Source organism: Lissotriton vulgaris, chromosome 10 (genome assembly GCF_964263255.1).
Source record: "Lissotriton vulgaris chromosome 10, aLisVul1.2, whole genome shotgun sequence".
Classification (NCBI taxonomy): domain Eukaryota; kingdom Metazoa; phylum Chordata; class Amphibia; order Caudata; family Salamandridae; genus Lissotriton; species Lissotriton vulgaris.
The window spans coordinates 198,922,652-198,947,602 of NC_141698.1; the positions used below are offsets into that span (position 1 = coordinate 198,922,652).

A 24,951-nucleotide genomic window follows, 5' to 3' on the forward strand; every position below is an offset into this window, starting at 1 on the left:
CTGCTCTTGTTCACAAGGCACAAGCACCATTACCACCCAACAACAGAAAAATATATAGCCTCTCTTGCCACTATTGGTGATCCACTCCATGAAGTCAGAACACTGGAAGGAAGCTTTTTAGAAAACTGGTGTCATTCCTGTTAAAGGCATATTCTATCATGCATTTACTGGGGCAGGAGAAGAGTAGGATAGAGCCCTTGGCTTTGGCCCGAAGACTACCCGACTACCTCCCCGTTAATACGTATGGGGAAATGTTCTCTCTTAGAAGACCATAATATAGCATTTTGTTTTTGTTCTTTTTAAATCGTTAGGCTGTGACAGACTGCCACTTCTTATAGCTGGAGGAGTTAAGGGTGCAGTTTACTTTATAACTCATCAGTCCGTTTTCTTACAAGACGAATCAAAGACAATGTGGCATATCAGGTTGGGGATGTCAGAAGCGGTGACTCGAGATTCTGCTTGGTGTGGAAGGGGTAGTTCATGTGTTTATGGGTGGTTTGGAAACACTTCTTTCATAGCAGTCGTTTTTGGGTTTCTTTTGAATGATGCAGGGTAGGTGGACTTTCCCAATGGGGTCCAAACCATTCCAGAGCGGAGGTCCAACCGCACAGACTGATATTGCAACTATGGCTCAAAGCCATAATCGGTCCTGAGCAAATAGATTCCTCAGACTAGACTACCGGTATTTTGGTCAGAATGGCGCCTGAGCTTTTAACAAAAGGCAAAAGTTTTAAACGGTATTCTTTGTGCTATCAGCTGCCTGTGTATTTCTTTAAGGGTGTGGTTAATTTGTTTACATATTTTACATACATACCTTTTACATAATATCAATAATGCACCATGCAAGCACAATAAATTGAAAATTCCGCTGTGTATATATAACTTTAAAAAGGGGTGCTTTTCAAAGTGATCTGGAGGAAGGAGAAAATAAAGCCATGACTCCTCAAAGTGAACATTACGCCTTTGAAACATTTGTTTACTGATTTATGGAAGGCGGATTCTGCCTCAAATCCCTTCAGGTGGGACAGAGAAGCAAGACTTTACAGATGGGGTGAAAATAGATGATGGCAAGATAAGGGTTTGCATGTTCTGGCAATACATGCTTGGGAAAAGCAGCTGAGCTGTAGTTCAGAGCTCTGTAAAAAAAGGCAAATGCTCAGAATATTCCTGAATCGCCCTCTGCATGGACGCGGAAGACAGATCTAGAGGGAGGGGTTATGGAGGCACAACATTTTTGCCCCAAAATGTTTGTATCAAGTGAGGAGGATGGAAAGTCTGTTTATAGGAGGACCTATTGTTACGTGCCTTGGTTTATTGAACTTTGTTTCCTTTCCTTTTCCTGTGGTTGCAGTTTATAACCTTTTCTTTAACTGAAATGGCAACAACATTCTTCCTTCTTAAGGTTCCATATTTTTCCAGTTAGAGCACCAGCAGTTGGCAGCAAGGCGCTTCGATGGCACTATGCTTAATCTAATAATAAATAACATCTGTTTCTTTTCTATATCACTTTGAAAGTTATTGTGCAAAACCAACTTTAGGGGTAAGGGGTCATCAATGTGGACAATTAGTAGAGTGCCTTCAGCACAGACATAAGTGTTTGAAGAAAACCAGTTTCTTAGTCAAACGCTATTAGAGCAACTCTAATGGTGGTGCAATGTAGTCTTGGGATACGGATGAAGAATGAAGTTGAGGCATATTCTAAACTCAGTCGTGGCCATTAGACCTCCATTACTTATATTTTAGTAGCCAATCCTGAAATTGACCATACCAGAGGCAACAGCAATTGAAGCAGCAAAAAGATTCTGGGGAGGAGGCTCAGTATTAGAAGGTGTTTTATTGTCAGGATTTTTATGTGTAACCAGTGATGGGTGTACAAAAGGTGGAAACCCAGACTGCAGATGCTTTGAGAAGTTAATGGCAGAAGGGCCGAGGAGTGAGTCTATTCAAATCAAAGAGGCAGATTTAGCTGAACATAATACTTGTAAGCATTTATGCACAGCCAGTCCAGATGCATCTGGTTTCGGATGTATACCCTGTAGCAATAAGGATATGAAAATAAGTTACTTGCCGGCAACAGAAGTTCTCCAGTACTTGTATCTTTCATAGATTCACGTTTGAGTCATCCAAGTCATCAAGCACGGAGTCCCACTGTAACATTTTAATAGCAGTTCCATGCTAAACACTGCCCAGAGGCTGCAACCCCGACGGTATATAAAAAAAAAAAAAGAACTTTGGCCAATCAAACTGAAGATCACTCCAAGAGTCCACCATCCTTCAGATTTTAAAGCACTTATGTGCAGGACCAATATTATTAGGTGAGGCACATGTGAATCTACGAACGCTATCAATACTGGAGAACTGTCATAACAGATTAGTAACTTTCTTCTTCTCCAGTATCAAATTGTTTATAGATTCACATGCTTGAATCAGAGTAAAAGAAAGGACATAGTACGCAGAATAAATTACTACCATGCAAGAAGCCAAATCAAAATATAGCTCAACCCACTGAAGAAGACTACGTTCTGCTGCTGGGTCTACTGCTGCATCCTTCAGTACTGCCTTTCCTAGACAGTAATAATGTAGACAATTGTGCAAATTCTTCCATGTTGCAGCTCTGCATGTGCCCGTTAATGAAACTCCAGCAAACAGAGCAGCATAATCTGCAACACTCCTGGTAGAGTGGGCTTTTGTGTTGCTGTGCAGTATTCCGCCTACTTTTGTGTGGCAAAATGAAATAGCAGATGTAACCCTTCAGGCTATTCTTTGCTTAGGGAAATTACTTCGAGAGGATTCCTAAAGGCAATTAAATGGTGAATTTGGAATTAATGTTTTCAGTATAATTGTATCATTTAAATGAAAGCTGGAAGTCACTTAGGTATAAACTTCCGATAAGTTTGTTACACCACTGTCATAGCAAAAGTGGAGATATAGCTCTAATTGTAAAGGCCAGTATTTCACTGATCCTCCACCTTGACGTCACTGCTAGAAATAAAGCCAGTTTTCATTTGAGAAATCTACTCCCTGTCCTGTGGATAGGTTTTAGTCGTGACCGCATATAGTTTGGCAGTACTATGTTGAGATGCCAAAGTAGCAGGGGATTCCATAAAGGAGGGAAAGCACTGAACAGTCCTTTTAGGCACTTCCTGATCAGTCTATTGGTACCAAGAGAGGCTTTATTAAATTGCTTTCTGAAATGGAAATAGCTGCTACATGTAAGTTGACAGATGCATGAGCAAGTCCAGAATGAGCAACACTAAGTATTTAGGTAAGAATATGACGTGAAATACCAGATATTGGAAGTGAATCCTGTGAGTTAGACCATTAACCGAATTTTGTTTATGTAGCACAGAAGGTTCTATTCTTTGAAAGATATCCATCCTGCATTAAAATTCTTGATGTGTTTAGATCGGAAAATTCATTGTGTACAGGAGCTAAGCATGCAACTTTATTGTTGTTGGGTTTGAAAGTTGAATTTCACTAATGTCCCTTGTTAGAAGGTCCTGCCGCAGCACAGTCGAGATCTTTGGGAAATCTGAGAGTAGCAGAAGTTTCTTAAACAAAAACTGTCTCGTGCAATCATGATTATTCAACATGGTTTCCTTCTTATCTTTCTCAACACCTGCGCTATCAAGCCAAGAGGCAGAAATGCTTTCTATTGACAAGGCTTTGCCCTACGGCCCTGGTAACATCCACCTGCTTTCATAGTATTGGCATTAGCGATTTTTGTTCGTTACAAAAATGGAAATGTTTTGGGTTGTACAAGATTCTTTTTTATTATTATTTTTATTTAGGGAAGGTCCAAAATTCATTGCAAAGCATACATGATGAAAAACATAAGGAACCATATAAAGGACTGTCCCGGCAAATATCATCAAATATCATCAACGCCCCCAAAGACACCAATAAATACATTAGTCCCCGAGGGAAACACATAAGGATTATCCAAACAAATATCACATCCTAGAAAGGCACCTTAGAATCCATTAGTCACATGGAAATATTCCTCCCCGAATACAGGAAAGTCTTAAATATCCAATTTTCCCTTTATTTTACGGAGCAATAGTTTTCTGGTCCCAGTAGTGGTGCATCGTAACGAGCCAGGAATAAAAAGTGGGTGGAGACGGACTCCTCCATTCTCGGGCAATACAATTTCTAACGATAATGATCAGAAACAAAGTAGAGCAGAAAAACTGTAGCAAGCTATTATTGGATGTATACCAATCATAATGTTCAATGCATTCCACTTCCACCTTAACTCCTAGCCTGTTTGAGAGCCGAGGACAAATTTACTCCAATAGTTAAATCTGTGCACACATTTATCTGTAAGATTTGCTTTTTTGTTGTATCGCTGCTACTCTACTCCTTAATGACCTGTTTTTCATTCTCTTCTTGTTATCCCCTGCATTGTAAAGCGCTCTGATATCTGCAAAGATCTTGTTCGCGCTATATAAAACTTTCAAAATTCAAAATAAATAGCCTTGGATGCGGGACATACTACAAACATATGAATAATATTTGACTGCAAAAGGTTGCATCCAGGGCAGCAGATACCGCCTGCATACTCATCCGCCAATTTAGATAAACGTTCCATTGTATAATATTGCTCTGCAAAAGTTTAATATTGAGCCTGTCCAATATTAATTGTGTGGAGGATATAGTAATTGATTTAGTGATAATTGGAGAATTCACCTCTCAACCTAGCAAATTAGATAATATTCTAGCCAGCACCTCCAGGTCACTTTCACGGGCTCCATTGGGGCATATGGATAGCCTCCAAATGCCAATCCAGTCATCTTCCTTAATCATTAGGTCCAATAAATGAAGCTCCTTGACTATAGTGATTGATTACCTGGTTAAAAAAATCCCACATCTAGAGATACTAAAAAAAAAGCTCTTAGCAGAAGTGCAAACTCCACTTATAAATTAGAAAAGGAGCCAATTGTATTAGCTGATAAAAAACAGCCAACAGTTTTTAGACCCAGATTATGGCATACACAACAAATGAATCATGAAAAATAGGCAGAAAAAGATGATTTTTATAAACTGGAGTATAGGGATGAATTTGCCAGAAAGTAGATTTTTTATCCCAATCTATCTAAATAGACCAAGCATCCTGCACCACCTTGAATCAAATCACCTTGAAATTATTAGTCAAATCTGGATAAGCAGCACACGCTCCTGTCCCCAAGCTTATTTAGTAAATGTAAAGTATTTTAGGATCACACACATGACACCAAGCTACAAATGCGTTCCCCCAAAAGCAGACCAAAAGTACTGTTGGAAATCTGGTAGGGCCCATCCACCCTATTCCGGTGGTGTTTTGAGCCATTTGATAGCCCATCTCGCTGTCTGATACTCTACAAAAAACTACCGATAGCAGAATCCAAACACTTAAAGGATACGGAACTCTAAGGGGGATAGGGCAGAACAAGTAGAGCAACTTCTGGAGCACATTCATTTCAACAGTGTTGAATTTCCCAACAAGAGAAATAGAAAGTCGATTACAAAGCTTCATTGATGCAATGGTTTTAAAAAGCAATACCTAATGAAGAAGAAATGCGTTACTTACCTGTAACAGCAGTTATCCAGTATTGGTGTCTTTCATAGATTCACATGCCTGAATCATTCCCCGTCGTCGAGACGGGAGCCTCCGGTATATAAAAAAGTAATGTCCTATAGACATACATAGAGAAAAATAGGCCTAAGGGACTCACCTTAGTAGCCTATCCTTGTCCTTATGTACAAAGGACCAAACTCTTAGAGCCAGCCAATCAGCTATGACCTCCCTCTAGAACCTTCCTGGCAGGAGCCTCAGTCCCTCAGATTTTCGTACGCACCCAGCTAGGTAGGCGTAATACAGTTAGAGAGGGATGTGAGTCCTTCCAGGGGAGGCGGGAGGGTTGCATGTGAATCTATGAAAGACACCAATACTGGATAACTGCTGTTACAGGTAAGTAACGCATTTCTTATCCAGTATTAGGGGTCTTTTTCATAGATTCACATGCCTGAATCAGAGTAGTTAGCAATAACTTATGCACATTTCTGATGTAATGTTGCCTTATAGTCATGTTAGACAATACACATTATCATATAACATTGGAATGATAGCATAAAGCAGAATATCATAAAGACAAAGAATGTGCATTCCCGGATGGCGGGATGTTGGAAGGCTCACCTCACTGAAAGAGATGGCGAAGCACTGCCTGGCCCACTGCTGCATCCTTCTCAAGTTCGATATCCAGGCAGTAGTGTCTGGAGAAAGTGTGTGGCGATTTCCAGGTCGCCGCTCTGCATATTTCCAAAATCGGCACTCCAGCGAACAGTGCTGCCGATGTGGACATCGCCCTGGTGGAATGTGCAGTAACATGATCACTCAAAGGCCGTCCGGCCTTGTCATGGCAGAATGCTATTGCTGAGGAGATCCACCTTGAGATGCTTTGTTTCGTGAGAGGCAGACCCATTCTCGGTCTGCTGTAGGCCACAAATAGTTGTGAAGATTTTCTGAAGGTCTTAGTTTTGTCTAGGTAGAACTTTAGACACCTCTTGAGATCCAAAGAATGTAGTGTTCTTTCTGCTGCGGTGGAAGGGTTAGGAAATTAAGACCGAAGGACTATCGGTTCATTGAGATGAAAGTCTGAAGGCACTTTCGGTATGAATTTAGGATTCGGTCTCAGCACCACCCTGTCCTGTTTGAACTGCATGAATGGTTCCTGAACGGATAGAGCCTGTAGCTCGCTAACTCTCCTGGCAGATGTTAAAGCGAGTAAGAGAGCCGTTTTCCATGAGATGTACTTGATGGATGCTCGATGAATGGGCTCAAAAGGATGCCTCATGAGTTGGTTGAGGACTAGATTGAGATGCCATGTCGGAGGGACCTTCCGAGGTCTCGGGAAGGATCTATAAAGTCCCTTTAGGAACTGTTTTACCAGTCTACTGGACCACAGAGAAGGCCCTGTGAAAGTTCTGGTGAACCGTGAGATAGCCGCCAGGTGAACCTTTATGGATGCATGTGCCAGTCCTGACTGTGCCAAATGCAGGAGATATGGCAATATCTGCTCGGGTGTGATATGCAGCGGTCGCAGGCCTTGCTCTGAACACCAGATGCAGAATCTTTTCCATTTGAGAGAGTAGGTTTTGTTGGTACTGTCTGCTCTCGCTTTTGCCAATACGTCTCTGCATTCCTGCGGGATATTTAGGCTACAGAACTCTCTGTGCTCAGGAGCCAGGCCGATAACCTGAGCGATGGCAGGTTCGGATGTTGTACTTGCCCGTTGGACATTGTTAGGAGGGTCGGGTGTTGCCGCAGACGAATCGGTGTCCTGATGGAGAGTCGAAGAAGATCCGAGAACCAGTGCTGTCTCGGCCAGAACGGGGCAATTAGGATCAGGGTACAAGGTTCCGCCTTCATCTTCCTGAGGACCCTTGGGATCATCGGAAACTGAGGAAAAGCGTACGCAAACACGCTGAACCAACCGATGGAAAAAGCATTTCCCAGTGACCCTTGTTGGGGATGCCAGCTTGCGTAGTTTGGGCATTTGGCGTTCCCCCTGGGGGCAAACAGGTCGATTCCTGGGACTCCCCATTGAGAGAATATGTGAGTCAGTGCGCTGTCGCTCAGTTCCCACTCGTGGGAGAGGGATTTTTGCCTGCTTAGGGCGTCCGCAATGGTATTGTCCTTGCCTGGTACATAGTCCGCCCTGAGCGTGATTCCATGTAGTACCAGCCAGTTCCAGGTCTTCTGCGATTCGCGTGAGAGTGAGCGAACGCGTTCCTCCCTGTTTGTTGAGATAGTGCATTGTCGTGGTGTTGTTCATTTTGACGAGCACCTGGGAGTTCTGGGTGCGTGGTAAAAAGGCCTGCAGTGCCAGATACACAGCTCTCAGCTTCAAAAGGTTTATATGGAGCCGTTTTTCCTGAGTGGCCCACTTGCCGCTTATCCGAAGGTCTTGGAGGACAGCGCCCCATCCTTCCAGGGAGGCGTCCGTGGTGATCACCAGAGGTGTTCCCGGAAGTAGAAATGGCAGCCCTACAGATAGATTCTTGCGACACCTCCACCAGTCCAGATTCTTGGATATTTTTGGTGTTATCTTTACAACGTCCTCGAAAGAACCTGTACTCTGAGTCCATTGGTTCGTGAGGGCCTCCTGCAATGGGCGCATCCTGAGTCTGCAGTGAGGGATGAGGAGTATACAGGAAGACATCATGCCCAGGAGAGACTTGTAGGTCCGGACTTTTAGGTTCTTCTTGGACGCCACAGCCGTGGCCAGAGATATTATCTTGTTTGTCCTTTCCATCGAGGGGAAGGCCCTTGCGCACTCCGTGTCCAAGGTCGCCCCGAGGAAGGTTATGTTTGTTGTAGGGATCATGCAGGATTTTTTGAGATTGAGAGTTAATCCTACCCTTTGAAAAAGATTGGTGCAGGCGTTGGAGGTAGGGGAAGACTTGGTGACCCATTTGACGCAGGAAAGCTGCCACCGATGCAAGGCACTTTGTGAAAATCCGCGGCGCGGACTTGAGGCCAAACGCCAGGACCTTGAATTGGTAATGTTGTCCTGCGACTTCGAACCTCAGGAATTTTCTGTGACACTTGAGGATGGGGATATGGTAGTAGGCCTCTTGGAGATCCAAAGATGTCATGAAATCTCCTTTTTCCAGCATGCCTAGTATTTCATCAATCGTCACCATCCTGAACGATTGGCTCCGTAGGAAAGCGTTGAGCGCTCGGAGGTCCAGAATGGGCCTCCATTTTTTCTCCTTCTGGCGTACAAGAAAGAAGCGGGAATAGAAGCCCTTCCCTTTCAGAGGTGTTGGAACTCGTTCGATTGCCCCTTTCTTCAGCATCACAGAAATTTCTTGGAGAAGGAGGCGGAGATGTTTGTGTGGCCGTCTGCGGGGAGGTGTTGTAGGAGGGATGGTGGTGAATTCCAGGGAATGGCGGAATCTTATTATTTGGAGAACCCACCTGTCTGTGGTGAGGAGTTGCCAATTTGTTAGGAAATGGGTCCGTTTTCCTCCAATTTGTAATGAGGGATAGGGTGGCTGGACTGGCTGGAGTAATAGGTCACCAGTGCCCCTCTTCTGATTTTTGCCCCTGAAGCTGGATCTTCCGTAAGAAGATTGACGACTTTGTTGGTCTTTCTGTTGGTATTGATTTTTATTTTGGTAGGAATACGAGGACCTATTCTGATAGGAACCTCTGTAAGAGGATTGTCCTCTGGATCTGTTGCCTCGAAAGGACTGGTTCCGTGCCTGCAAGGTACCCAGTGCTCTGGCAGTATCTGTGTCCTTTATGGTTTGTAGCGCTTCATCGATCTTGTCCCCAAAAAGGTGTTGGCCGTCGAAGGGCATGTCTAGCACTTTTGATTGCACCTCCTGACGGAACGACGTCGCTTTAAGCCATCCTTGACGGCGTAGGACTGCTGCTCCAGCAAGTTGACGAAAGCGGTCATGGCTGCATCAATAGCACAGTCAATTATTTCCGCTGCTGAGGTTTGACCCTCCGTAAGCAGTGCCTTGACTTGACCCTGGACTGTGTCAGGCAGTTCCGCCAAATAGGGGACTATATCTTCCCAGAGTTGGCGATTATAACGCCCCAACAGAGTTATGGAATTGGCCACCTTGATGGTCATGGCCGATGTGGTCGTAAATCGTTTCCCGATGGTGTCCAACTTCCTGCCTTCTTTGTCCGGAGGTGCTGACAGAGGGGAGGAAGGGTTGCGGGAGTTCTTTTGGGCCGCCTGTGTAACCACCGAATCTGGTTTCGGGTGTCCATTGAGGCAAGCTGCCGCTGTAAGTGGGGCTTTATATTTTTTGTCCAGGCGTGGAACAACCGCAGGTACAGAAGCGGGCGTCAGCATTAGTTTCTTGCCTTGCTCCCATAGGAATTCTATTATTGGAATAGATTTCGTTGACTTTTGCGTCTGCTCCTTGAAATCGTGTAAGAAGCATTCAGTTTCAGTTGATTCCATAACCATATGGAATCACTTTGCCGCCCTTTCCGCAATTTTATGGAAGCCGCCAATATCCACAGGTGGTGAATCTGCTTGGCGTGGTTGGGGTGAAGCTGGGGAAGATGCCACATACTCATCCTCCTCATCATGGGCAGAGTGGACTTCCTGGACCTCTCCTTCTTCCAATTCTTCATCATCATCGTCTGACGATACTACCACCTGAGGTTGGATTCTCTCACGGTGGGCTTGAGGGAGAGGTCGAGACTGTTTTGGGGCTGACGCTGGGTTATTTACTGCAGGCGTCTGATTCCCACTTTCCGGTGCTGGTGTTTCCGGGAAGCGTTGCTTGTAATCCTGTATAAGGTATTTCAGGTCATTGACAATAGAAACCGTCAGGCAGACCATCGGGGTGACCTCCGTGCGAACACTAGTGTGGATAGAGAGTTCATGGTAAGTCATCTCCTCCTGTTCCTCGTCTGTGCTCTGGCATTTGACATGAAGGTCCGAAATGGAAGTAGCTGGATCCAGGAGTTCCTCTTCCTCAGATTCTTCACTCTGGAAGATTTCTGAAGGCAACTGCGTTTGTACTTTACTCGGAGACGTAGTTTCCGGCGTAATTTGCTGCTTGGCAACCTTGCCAGAGGCAGAACTTGATGTAGAAGTTCCTGCCGTCGTCGCCGGTGTCGTCGACGGTGGCAGCGATAGAGATGACACTTCTACGAGCTTGGACTTCTTCCATGGCTCAGAAAGGGCCAGCGTCGACGACGAGTCAGTCGTCGACGATGTCGTCGTCGACGATGTCTTCGTCGACGGTAAGGTCTTAGTCGACGGTATCTCCGTAGACGGCATTTTGGTCGTCGACGATGACCTCGACGTCGGTGCACTCGTCGGCGCGTCACTTCTCGTCGACGGTGAGCTAGTCGTCGACGTCTTAGTTGTCGACGCCTTCGTCGTCGATGCCCTCGTCGACGCCTTCGTCGTCAACATGATCGTCGACGGTGGGCTCATCATAGACGTCGCCGCCGCCGTCGACGGTGGGCTCTTCATGGACGACGCCGTCGTTGACGGTGTAATCTTCGTCGTCAACGAGGTTTGACGTCGACGACGATTTTAGCAGGACAATAGATGAAATAGGTCTACCTGCTGACGACGATGATGGAGTTGTCGTCGTCGATGGGGAAGCCGACGATGCTGTCGTCGTCGACACAGTGGTTGTCGCTGTAGTAATCCTTTGTGCATGCCTGCTAGATGACTGAGCAGGCTTCTTAAAAGTCTGGATATCTTTGGCAGACACTGAAGATGTCGTCGATTTTGCCTCTGAAGACTTCTTTTGTGCCTTCTTAGGAGGAGTGTCTGAGGGGCCAGGGGAAGCTACCCTTGGCCTCTTTAGAGAGACTTCTGAGGTCCTTGAAACGCTACCCTCTGAAGATTACAGGTTGTCTCTCTCCTTGAGCCTGTCAAGCCAGATGAGCAGGCGACCTTCCCTGTCCCTTACGGTCTTCTTAGGGAAAGACCTACATATTCTGCAGTCTGCAGGGACGTGGTCTGGATAAAGGCAATATAAGCACAGGGCATGCTTATCCTCCACATGTAGCCTTTTCTTCCCACATGAAGAGCAGGCCCTGAAAAGGGCTTTCTTCTGGGATTCAGACATTGTAGAAAGCAGTTGAAAGAAAACACTTACTGCAGGAATAAGTGGACTGAAGTAATCCTTGACGAGATGTAGAATGAAGAAATCACTTCCAAAAGTTAAGTAGATGGTTTTAAAGAAATCCTGAGGAGAGCTCAGGCTGGAGACTCCCTAGCACAACGTGCGGTAGAAAATCTGAGGGACTGAGGCTCCTGCCAGGAAGGTTCTAGAGGGAGGTCATAGCTGATTGGCTGGCTCTAAGAGTTTGGTCCTTTGTACATAAGGACAAGGATAGGCTACTAAGGTGAGTCCCTTAGGCCTATTTTTCTCTATGTATGTCTATAGGACATTACTTTTTTATATACCGGAGGCTCCCGTCTCGACGACGGGGAATGATTCAAGCATGTGAATCTATGAAAGACACCCCTAATACTGGATAATTCTGGCTATATAAGGTTCCAGATAAACTTTTAAAAAAACAGCAGGGGAGAAAGTGTGCAACCCTGACATGTGCCCTGTTGAATCTTAAATGGATCTGAAGCTTCATTGCCGATAGGTATCCTAGCTCTGGGTTTCTGATATAGTGAAGATTCCTTGTCAAACGCCTTCTCAGCGTCAAGGAGGATCACGCCGGCTGATTGTGTAAGTCATGTTAAAAACAGTGATTGCAGATTTACAATGTATAGCAGATTCTCTGTCCATAACAAACCCGTGCTGTTGCGGACTAACAAGTGTTTGCCTCAGATTTTGAACATTTTGTCAACGGTTGATTGATGTAGTTCCTATTCATGACATTCCTGGACACTACAACTTAGGGTATCTGCCCAGTCTTTGTCCTGCCCTGGTAAATCTTCCACTGACAAAGATATCTTGTGTTGACTTGACCATTTCCAGAGGGCCTTCGCTTCTTTTAACAGGCTTTCCATCTTGTACCTACCTGCTTGTTTATGTAAAACATTGTGGTGCTATCATCTATGTGTACCAACACAGACAATGCGCTTCCTCCTGAGTTCACCTGCCATTGATAGCTAGGTCCCACAGGATGAGCACCTCATCCTTCCATGGATTTGTCCAATGTCAATACATTTTGCGGGAATATCCACCCTGAACTTTTGTTTTTTGGGGAGAACATTTAGATCTGGAATTGGTCTCCATGCTCTTAATTTTTTCATGATTAGAAACAAAGAAGAAATAGAATCACGGATTTTGTTGAGATCGGGGAGCCTTCTCTATTGCACCATTCTTTATGATTGAGAGAATATCCTCTTGCAATTTCTGCAAGTGAAGCTACTGCATTCTGGTTTAAGGTGTCCTTCAAAGTTTCTCTACGATCTTTGATATGGGCAGTCTTTACCAATCGAGTACCCATGTGTCGAAATGACATTTTTCCACTTGCTTTGCAAAAAGGTAGTAATTTGTGGCATGGGGTGACTAGTGTCTGTAGCTCGTCAGCACTTCCTCCCTGTGTCTTGTGTTATGTACTATGTTATGCTTCTTCTAGGAATGGTTCTGGAGAATGCCACTGAGGATAGTTTGCACTGAGGCAAATACTCGAAATATGCCTATTGTTGCATAGAATATGGCTGGTACCTGCATTGCTGGTATTCTCTTCTATAGGCTGGGTGTCCTTTCCCCTACAAGACCGAAAGGGCTGCGGTCTGCGCTGTTGTTGAACACCTAACTATCTTGACGTTTCAGTGTCCATTTGTATGCGCTGCAGTGCCTGGTCCACGTGTTTCCCCCCCAAAAAAGATTTACCACCGAATCTCATAGGCAGCATTTTACTCTGCACCTCTTGTCTAGAGGATGTGCTGCCTAGCCATCATCGACGTTTTAAGACAGCTATTCCGGCAAGTTGTCTTAAGCCTGTAGTAGCTACATCCATAGATGTGTCAATCACTGCCGATATTCATTCTCCTTCCTTTAAAATGGCCATAGCCGCACTCTTTTCTATTGTGGCAAATTTTCTAACAGTGATACCAGATCAGACCACATTTGTCTGTTGAAACAGCCTAGAATAGCCATAGGATTTGCTGCTATGATTGTTGTTTGCAGTGTTTTGAACACAGGCATTGCTTGGCTTTGTGCCTTATCAGGAAATCGTGTATAATAGTCTGACATCATCCTGAGATCCCAAACAATGGTTATTGGGATTTGGATTAGGTCTGGCTCATGATAGTGGTATTTTTCATAATAGGATTCATATTCATGGTGAGATTGGGTGGGAAGCTTCTTCGAAAGTTTTATATGACCTTGAGGATGTGGCTCTTTATGTGGTGTAGTCAGTGTATTTGTGATCTCCATCATCTACCTGGAATTTTACTCTCAACTGGCCAGAACCATACATAGGTCCAAATGGACCTTCACAATCAGTTAAGGTGGAATTTATGGGAGAAGATGAATCATCGACAGGTGTCTCAACAGGGACATCAATGGTCATCTCGTCGACTGCTGATGTTGCATATCTCACCGATGGCGAATTGTTTGCATGTCTCTTCAATTGAGATACCGCCGATTACTTATTCGTAGACTGTCATCGCCGGCGGTTAGGGTTTTTTGGGCTTTTCTGTTCGTGTCGACAACCAGCATCATAGACTATGACGTTGACCATGTCAGACTGAAACCTTGGCGGGGATTTTCCTGGTCTTCAATTAGCTAAAGAGCATTTAAATATATATGCCTGAGCAAGTATCAATGCTAGCAAACAAACAATTGGGATGGGAGGCTCTGTGACAGTCTTTTCTGATAAACCGGATAGACACTACATTTGCCCAATGTACTAAATTACATGTATTGGTATATAAACATAACCCAGGTGAGGAGCAAATGAATTACCCCATCACTGAAGGATAACTAGAGATTTATTGATTCTTTTAAACCTTTATTGTTGCTCTGTTAACGTTCTTAAGGGGGTGGTGATGGACGGAGCATCTGAACCAATCAAACACTCACACCCAGTCAACAGATCTGGGTTTAATCCATCACCGTTCTTTAGCCCACTCTGCCACCCCAGTTCAGACATGGCCATATGCAAATCAGTCTGACCCTGTGCCTTATGGGAACAGTCCTGCCCGAACTGCCAAGCCATGCCTTCCCTGGACCGGATTGAAGCTTCCTAGGACCGGTTTCTGGCATTGCAGCAGTCTTCAGCCAGGCTTGCTTGAATCCAGTGGCAAAGTGAGCAAGGGACTCCCGTCTGACCGCATTTATCCTCCCTACCAATGAGAGATGCAAAACATCTATTCTCTTCAGTTCTGCCTCCATAGACTTAATAAGGGGGAGATAATTTTCAGCAACAATTCTATCCACTGACGCATTAATCTTCACCCCCAAATAAGTGGCACAGTCCACATATCTAGAATCAGATTTAACAATATTCTTGGAGCATATTATTTGGGTTTTTAATTCATTTAGTAAACACCCTGAACCACAACCAAAAGCCTTGGCCAACTGAACCAGGATAGGAAGAGTCTGCTGTGGGTTGGTGGTGAGAACAGCCAAGTCATCGGCATACGCCAACATTTTATTCGGATAGCCATTAAATATCACAGGCATTATCCTGGGGCATTCTAGTATTTTCTGGATAAGGGGATCGATATATAGGGAGAAAAGAATAGGGGAGCAAGGACAGCCCTGGCGAGTGCCTCTCCTGATGTTAATTTTATCTGATTTCTCGCCCATTACCGTCACCTTTGCTACCGGATCTAAATACATAGCTTTAAGAGCTCTAATAATACTCTCCCCAAAACCTCTCCCCGCTAAAATGCCCCAAAGATATCACCAATCAACGCGGTCAAAAGCTTTCTCCGCATCGAGCAGGATCAAGGCGATCTCCCTTCCCCTCCCCCCCGTAGCAGTATGGGCTTCAAACAATGTGATTGCTCTGCTTGTATGGTCCGTCGTACCCAGACCGGGGACAAACCCATCGTGCCACGGGGAAACAAGACTGCCGATGACCCCGCCCAGTTTTTTAGCCCATATCTTGGAATATAGTTTAGTGTCCACGTTGATCAGAGATATCGGACGGTAGGAGCCTGGTTTCTCACTGTGTTTCCCCTTTTTATGAAAGACTACAATGTTGGTTTCTTTTCAGGGGTTGGGGACCGCCCCTGAATACATAACCCCATTAAACAGATCTAACAAAAGAGGGGCGATCTCAGACTCCAAGGCTTTATAGACTTCCAGGGGAATCCCATCTGGTCCGGATGCCTTGCCCGGGGCTAATTCCCTCAATGCCCCTATAACCTCGCTTAATGTGATATGCATTTTGTTCTTCTTTGTGTAAGGACCACAACTGTGAGTCACTCCTAATGTTATTATGCTCTTCAGAATTATGAAAACTGATAACAAACCTTCCAATCCACATGATTGAACTTCAGCTTGGGCTGCGGACACGAGGAGCACACTACGCATATTAGGGTAGCTTGATTCTCTTTTTCCTACATGTAAAACGATGCATTTTCATACCCTTCCGTGCTATTTAACAGACCTTATGACAAATACCACCTACTAAAAACTTTCCAATACCTCCAGAGTTTTTTTTCAGTTTAAGAAATTTTTATTTGATTTTAAGATAACGCAATACAAAGCCTTACATCAGTACAAGTGAAAAATCACAATATAACTCATGAGGCAAATGTGTAAGGAGAAGCGAAATAAAGAGAGGGTAAAAGGAAAGAAAAGATAGGAAGAAGAAAAGAGGAAGGAAAAGAGGGAAGGAAGGGGCAAACAGGAGATAAAGATGAAAGGGGATCCATGTTAGAAATAAAAGAAAAGGAAAGAAGTGAGAGAAAAGTTAATGAGGAAAGCAAGATACCTCCAGAGTTTTAACTCCTCACGAAAAGAAGACGGAATGAGGAAAAAGGAAGTGAAGTCAAATGGAAGAGAAAAGGAATAAAGATAAATGAAAAGACAAAAGTGAAAGAAGTGGATAGGATGGGAATGGAAAGAACAAGATCAAAGAGATATTTCTTCTGGGGAAATATTTCACAGACGAAATATGCCAGATATCACCTCCCACAGCAATCTAGTTAACCACCTCTATCAGGCAAATCAGTCTTCTCAGCAGGTGGGGTTTTTCTTTACAACCTTTACACTCATTGGGGAACCCCTCATTTGGAACCATTAGAGGTAACCAGCATTGGCAACGCCAATAGGTCTTGCATATGCAAGGTATTGGCTTTGTCAATCATGTTAGCCATGTTAAACTGCAAAGCGGCAGCTGTGCAGCATGGCTAAAAGTAAAACAAAATGTTTTTAAAAAAAAGGCTCCATGACATGGTCTGCGCTCTGGTGGTGCAATAACACTTTTTTGTATTGCTCTAGCAAGGGCGAGCAGCAACACATAGGGAGTGTGTGTTTGTAGGGGGGGGGAGGGGGGGACACAAACAAAGGGTGTGAGAATAACGCTATAATGCCACAACCGCTGGCAACCTGCACAATGTGGGGAAAACGCACAAGGGAGGCAGCTGAAAACAACGCACTCCTGTATAGTGCTTAAAAACGAAATAAAAAGCTGAGCAATGAAAGACAAGTAATGAAGCCATGCTCCAATGGAAAGACAAACAAACGAAGAAGGAAGCCTACAGCAGCTGATCAATAAGAAGCAAGCAAATGACAGTAACAATGGAGCAAACCAATAGTTAGATATGATTGGCCTCTAGGCTCATTGCTAGAAAACAATGACTCATAAAAGAGAGCATGCACTTTCTTAGGTGAGACCTAAACGTCTCTCTCATAGAAACCTCAACCTCGATTTCTGTGCAGCTTCTCCTCGTTATGCCTCCCCAAGCCGTATTTACTCTTCTCTATACCTGCAGTGGGACGCTGCATTGAGTTGCGGGCCTCTCTGGACAGGCATCAGACAGGATGCAATTTGGCTTTCTATAAACACACTTAAAGAGCCTCTGATATGTCACGATTATGCACACCAAAGATTCTAAGATAAAATCCACTTTCTGTACAGTCGGCAATAAGTTTAAAACACATACTCCTTCAATGTATATGGAGGATGTGTTCCCTGCACATTCTCCTCATGTGGTTCGAGCATAAATACACAGAATAACATGGCTGCTCCATTCTCTGCCTATCTAATCAGAAATATTTGACTTCCTAAAATCCCTTCTATCTTTTTCACCACTACCACCCTCTAACCTACCTATGTCAATTTGAATCCCTGGTAAAACTGCAGACCCTCTTGCTTCTTCTGCCCTGATCAAATATGCTCTGCATGTTTCTTTTTTCAGCCAACAACACTCTCCTGTAACACGTTGCCTAGCAGAATATTGCAATATTGAGGCAGAGTTCGGATTCAAGTATAACTTAAGCAGCAGGAGTAGAAACGTTAGTAGGCATCAGGTTATGAACCTGGATTAACTCCGGTGATGAAGACTGAAATACTGATTTTCTATTACCAGCAAAAAACTATTATTTTAAATCTGTTCATACATCCTTAAGGGCCCCTTCTGAAATCCAGGCTCTTACTGCCAAAATTATCTTGAATATCTTGTAAACACTGGCCATTTTAAAGTCAAGAGACCGCAGATCCGTTAATCAATTTGCAGGCGCTTAAGAAAATTCAGCAGGATGTAAGAAGTTCCTAAATAACTGGTACACATGCATTTGAACATTTTTGATTCTGAAAAGGTATCACCAACGGTATTTCCAATCCATGGACAGCTGTAGATCATTTCTTGTAAGCATTACCTTAAAAAACAACAAGCTATCAAGGCAATATTTGCAAGGAGCATCACACTTGCCAACAGCAAGACTAGCAGGTGATCGGACATCAGATGGTAACCCAAGAGAGGGTAACAGGCTAAAGTCTTGAGAAAGTCACGGTTTTATAAAATCTGCAGTGAAATTTACTTCTTGTTGGAAAAGGAGGGTTTAAAACTTTTCCTAACATTTTTCTATACTTTTTTATGGGAGCAAAGTGAGGTTGACAGAGTTCCAGGGTGATAAGCCTAGCACCTTTAGAGTACTACCCCACTAGGATTGCCTCTTGTCTGGTGAGTGCAGTCTGCTATCTTTTGCAGATAGCCAAGGACCTCCATTGTGCTGCCACAAATGGTTCCACAAGCACACCACTGGTCTCAGACGAAGTGCACTGAAGTCAAGATTTTAAAAATTCCTTTTTGATGTCCCAGCATAGAATCCGATATTAGCTTAAGTCAATAGGATTCTCTCATATTTTAGAACTGCAAACAGAGGAATCTGTATGTTTACTCGTATTTAAAACAAACAACTGTAAGGTACTAGAGAACATAAACGAGTCACAGTAAAAGTTAAGCATAATTACTGAACTACAGTTTATGCCTGGATCCGAAAGCAATCGAACAGGCACGTCTGATAACTATGTTCTCTTAAATTAACTAAAATAGGTCCGGGGAGCTGTCACTGCAAGAGTCGGCAAACAATGTATACATTGAAAAGCGGTCCCAATTAACTAAGAAACGGCAATGCTCAAACACGCTGACGTTTTTAAATCCCCAGCTAATGCAGTCTCAAAAATCCCTAGGTAATTAATAGAAGACTCATCCGTGTCTCCTAGAAAATTACTTTTTGACCATACAAACAACGGTGTGCAACTTGAAATCTTTTGGCGTGGTCAACATGGAACTAAACTTACGGCAAACATGGGTAACAGTGGAAGAAATTAAGAAAGAAGATGATGATTTAAAAAACAAAATAAACATGGTTTGGCAGCACCACAAGCACTGTCAAAGTTAACGCCTTAACCGCGGTGGCAATTCCACCGCTGTGCGGGGCGTTCCATTAGGTGGGCAGGGCCGCGTCGGCCAACGGACGTGCACAGCACTACCGAGGTAGAGTTCATGATGGCCACACTACCGAGGTAGAGTTCATGATGGCCAACGGGTGCACTTAAAGAGCAAATAGGGCTGCCAGCCTTTTGGCTTTAACAATGCTTGTTTTTGCACTACTTTATAACTGGGGAAACTGCTGAGCCTTTGTCAATCCAAAAACAAAAAAGAACAAGCATTGGTAATGCATCAGTTTCGCCTATGTAATGAATAAGGAGCTGTTTTCATCAATGATCGTCTGGTAGAAGAAAAGAGCTCACTGACATGGGAGTGGAGAGGATGTGGCGCAGCAGCCAGAGCTGTTGACTCGTGAGCTGGGGATCCGGGGTGGAGTCTCCGAGCGACATCCTGTGAGTCTATGCAAATTACTTAATCTCTCTGTGTGATAAATTGTTATATAAATATGCTGCAATAGTAAAAGGCAAAATTTTATGAAAATATAGTTCCACTAAAGTGGATGTTATTATTTTGGCAGCGGGAAACTGATAAGAGAAGCAGAGGAAAACCAAGCATTGGTAAATGCAGGAAAAGATGCTACAGCCAATAGAAATGGAGGAAAAAAATCACACGGGAACCAATGAGAAGCCAGGAAAGAGTAGGAGGGATGCAAGTCCCTTTTAAGTTTATATTAAAAACAATAGCTTTCTCAAGCACAGTGTAAGCACTGCGCAGGCGAAACCTCAAAATAGGCTATATGTATACATTTTCTTTGCTCTCAAAAAGGCCACATTGCCATTGCAGTAACTTGTACTGGAGGGATCTACGTTGTGTGTGGATGTGCTTTTTTGTGAAAGGACAGAATACAGTCACTCACACTGAGGTTAAGAGGTCTGACCCACTGTCCCAGGCATGCTAAAGTAGGCAGAAGAAAAATCTGAATGACAGTAACAGTCTTCCAGAGGACTGGCTGGAATCTGTTGCAAGTCTATTATGTATATAACTTTTAGTAAAATCAAAAGATCAACACCAGACCTAAAAATCAAAAGAGTAAACAAAAGCTAGAAAACGAAGATTTGCGACTTGAGAAATCTGTACATATTGGTAAAAAACCATCCCGATCTTGGTGGAAGAGTTACACAGTTGCTTCGGATTTGAATGTGTATATATTAGGATTATGACCTTTATTAAAACAATGCTCGTTAAAAATGCATGAAACGGCATTTGCTTCTGAACTACTATTCTTGTTTTGTTTAGCTACTGTGCCTGCACAGCTATAAATAAGGCAGCATTGGTCATTAGGTGGCTGAAGTGATTGGCTTCCCCTCCCCAATCGAACCTTTGTCTAGGAGAGGCTAGAATGTCCCACGATGCGTGTCCAACATGCTGAGAAGCAGTAAGGGAAGGAAAGTTAGGGTTTCTAAAGTTCAGTGATCTTACATGGGTGCTATTCGCTCCATCCGTATTACTAAGCTAGGTTTAGCCCCAACCTCACAACCCTATATCATCTGTATTGTTTACGTCCCGTAGTGTTACTATTAAATGTCTCGTCCGCGTGCCACTGTGGTTTTGTGAATTTACCCTAACTTGAGGGCAGTTTGGGTTCAGAGAATAAAATGTCCCCTCTTGCTATCACTCTAGGCTCCGTCAACGAGTTGCTTACTGGATGCAAGTTGGTTGGGAGCATGGCTGGCATCGGTCACAAATGACCTTTCCTCATATTTTTATGTAACAACCTTTTGTGTTATCAATTGATGTTTTTATCTGCTCTATTTCGGGTAAGTTGGACACTAAGAGAGCAGAGCAGTATACAGGTTTTAGTCCGAGCTGCAGCAGGTCTTGTATTGTAATTGTATTTATATAGCACTAACTACCCCTGACAGCGAGTAGTATCCTATACCAGAACCATCGGTTAGCAGTTACTGCAGTGGTCATTGCGATTAGTCATCTGCACTCAAGAAAATTGCATGCAATTACTCAGTTAGTTTGAGATAGATTATATTAGTATCGGTTAGATGTGATCATTAATGTGTGCTATGTGATTTCAGGTGAATGGTGGGTGCGATAGATAGGCTGGTGGAAATTAGGTAATGTTAAATTACAGAGACAGGGCTTTAAATAGGATAAGTTCTGATCTATAAAATGCGGTATCAGCCAATTGCATAATTACAAGAAGGAGGATAAAGGCTGAACTGCGTGAAACAGAGGAAACTACCCTCAGAAAGAGAAGGCATGCAGAGGATAGAAGGTAAGAAGAGGTTCTCTGAAAAAAAAAAATGGAAAAAAAAAGAGAAAAAAAAAAAAGAAGAGGACTCGTGCGGAAGCACATCAACATCAATTTGTCATGCTGGATTTTGTGGAGTAAAGTGGGAGAAGGCTTCAGGAGATAGCAAACAATCAGAGGCAGTAAGCCGTAGAAATAAACAACGTTAAACATAGTGCACCATACATGCGGGGAAGACAGTGGAAACATGCAATTCTGAGGGTCCTAGGACAGCAATTTTAAATTGCTGGAGTATCCCAACCTTGGTACAGGGTCTGAACGCTACACAGGCCAATCGGCGCCGTAAAAAAAAAAAAAAAAAAAAAAAATTTAAAGATCAACCCTCAGTTTTCTGTGATTAAAAGCGTTTTCACTTACTCACAAAGTAAGTTATTTGGCACTGGCTGAGTGTGTCTCGCCAATGCGCAATCAGATTTATAACCGGTTTCGTAACCGGATACCACCCAAGTGTATCTCATTTGCGTTGGCATATGTGGATTGTACATAGAAGTCCTGCAGAGTGATGGAGACCTGGGGGTTCCATTTTAAAAGAACTTAGCTTTGATCTTGTGCACAAGATGGCGGTGATATTTTCCCAGTGTATGGGTATTAGGAGAGAAGCAGGAGGAAGGAAACCAAGACAGTGTAGTGAGAACAAAAATGTCATTAGGTCTTTGTCCCAAGAGTAGTTCCTGGTTTGCTTTCTTGTAGCATTGCCTCTTGGTAGAGGGTGAAGGGGGTTGAATCGGTTTTTCAGAGTCAGAAGAGGCTTTTTTGTACAACCATCGTTTTAACACATTCCTGGTCACGGTCTTTGTAGCTGTCATTAGCCAGGTGCAAATAGCTCACAACTGATACCCGATTTGGTTGCGGGTCAAGTTCGCGTTATATAAAACTCTGCAAAAAAAATAAAATAAGTAGGTGAAAATGAGAAAGCAGTGAAGCCAGACAATATGTGACCCAGACCGAACAGTACTGGGTTAGAGAACAGGAGAATGTAAGCCAGTAAACATCCCAGCTCACCCACCATTCCAGATAAAAGGAAGTACAGAGTGAGCAACAGGCTCAACAAGCAGTAACTAGTAAGGCATGACAGACCCAAGCGCTACACACACATAAACCACTGCAGTCCACCACAAACAAGCATTAGAAATGCAATAGGTCTCGCAGCATTAGAGTTAGTGCTTTTAGAATTGTTTATGGGTTTTTTTGTAAATCTTTAGCATGAGGTTGAGGGTGAGTGAGGGTGAGGGGTTGAGGGTGAGTGAGGGTGAGGCTGAGGGGGTTGAGGGTGAGGGTGAGTGAGGGTGAGTGAGGGGTTGTGGGTGAGGGGTTGAGGGTGAGTGAGGGGTTGAGGGTGAGGGGTTGAGGGTGAGTGAGGGTGAGGGGTTGAGGGTGGGTGAGGGGTTGAGGGTGAGTGAGGGTGAGGGGTTGAGGGTGAGTGAGGGTGAGGGTGAGTGAGGGTGAGGGTGAGTGAGGGTGAGTGAGGGTGAGGGTGAGTGAGGGTGAGGGTGAGTGAGGGTGGGTGAGTGTGAGTGAGGGTGAGTGGGGGTGAGTGAGGGTGAGTGTGGGTGAGTGATTGAGGGTGAGGGGTTGAGGGTGAGTGAGGGTGAGGGGTTGAGGGTGAGGGGTTGAGGGTGAGGGAGTGGGGGTGAGTGAGGGAGTGGGGGTGAGTGAGGGTGAGGGGTTGAGGGTGAGTGAGGGTGAAGGTGAGTGAGGGTGAGGGTGAGTGAGTGTGAGTGAGGGTGAGTGTGGGTGGGTGAGGGATTGAGGGTGAGGGGTTGAGGGTGGGTGAGGGGTTGAGGGTGAGTGAGGGTGAGGGTGAGGGGTTGAGGGTGAGGGGTTGAGGGTGAGTGGGGGTGAGTGAGGGTGAGGGGTTGAGGGTGAGTGAGGGTGAGGGGTTGAGGGTGAGTGAGGATGAGGGGTTGAGGGTGGGTGAGGGTGAGTGAGGGTGAGTGAGGGTGAGTGTGAGTGAGGGTGAGTGAGGGTGAGGGTGAGTGAAGGTGGGTGAGGGTGAGGGGTTGAGGGTGATTGAGGGTGAGGCGTTGAGGGTGAGGGTGGCACCGGGGCTGAGAAACCCACTGATCCCTGATTATTGCTGCATTTAACAGAGGGCCCGTTACACCCTGGCTAAGCCACTGAGCGACTCTACGTAACCTAACCGCGCCTACCCCTGGATAGTGAATGAATGAGCTGTTTTCTGTACCGTAAATACTGACTTCAGTGGCTGGAATTCATGGCTCGTGCTGGTCTGCAGACATCACATTAGCACTTGCGTCACGGGGTGGGGAGGGCCCGCGACGGAGACAATCCACGGATGCAGCCTCCTACCCTGGGGCAGGAAGCATGACCAGCCCCAAACCCTGGGGCAGGAAGTACCCAAACAATGGCCCCTCTGACCCCTGAAACGCTGATGCATCAGCCTTCCGTGGCCATCAACACACGCTTATTCAGCCTCACGAGCAGGGCCATAAGTGTCTGTGATTGTTTGATCTCTTGCACAGATGATTTTAAAGTGGCGCTACCTTTAGACAACGGCGGTATTCCCAAAAGGGGTGTGAACGTTGTACAAGTCGTTTCTTGCAACCCTGGTGAGGTTTGTGTTTTGCCACTTCACAAATTTGTACAGTTTGAGATTGTTGCCAAATTTGTTTACAAGTCGTGACACTTACGACAATCCATTATTTTCAACAATTTATCTCGTAAGAGGTAAACTTGGAGAGAACACTTCCATATAAGGCAACTTGCTATGAAAAGTATCACGCAATGCACATACAAACTTGGCATGGAGGAAGGAAAGCTTGAACCCGCAACTTAACAAATTGTGAAAAAAATGTAACTTTGTAAAACTTTGCTGGCGTAAAATAAATGGAGATGCATTCTGACAATTCTCCGCCCGCCACTCCTGCGTTGATTCTGGAATTAATGTCACAGTATGAGGACAATCTGTGACTGAAAACGAACATCGTATCTTTCTTCTAATTGCTTTTCACTCACTAAAAGAATAAACTTGTTTTCTGTGCATAACAAGCTTTGGTAAAAACCAATAAGTCTCAGTAAAAAAACAGTAACAGTAAAAATACGTTTATTGTTCAGTTAATTGAAACCACAGCAATAGCAACATTAAAATAAATATCACTTTTTATGTTGTCTAAAGATAAAACTATTTCTTCTAAGTCTTACCTATGTGACTGTTGGTTTTACCAATGGCTGTTAGCCAAGCTGCAATGCACCCGGCACGCTGAAGTACAAAAAAACAACCGAATACATAGCCACTGGTCACTTTTAGGTGCGCACATCTACAGAATGATGCGGCTACTTTTGTTTTTAGTTACAGATATAAATCAG

The 24,951-nt window shown here is 44.2% G+C and overlaps 1 protein-coding gene across 1 annotated transcript in view; it reads right to left on the reverse strand.

The window, feature by feature from the left end:
• OXSR1 (oxidative stress responsive kinase 1) overlaps nucleotides 1–24,951 on the reverse strand; it is a 783,663-nt gene that overhangs the window by 434,313 nt on the left and 324,399 nt on the right. The window lies entirely within an intron of this gene.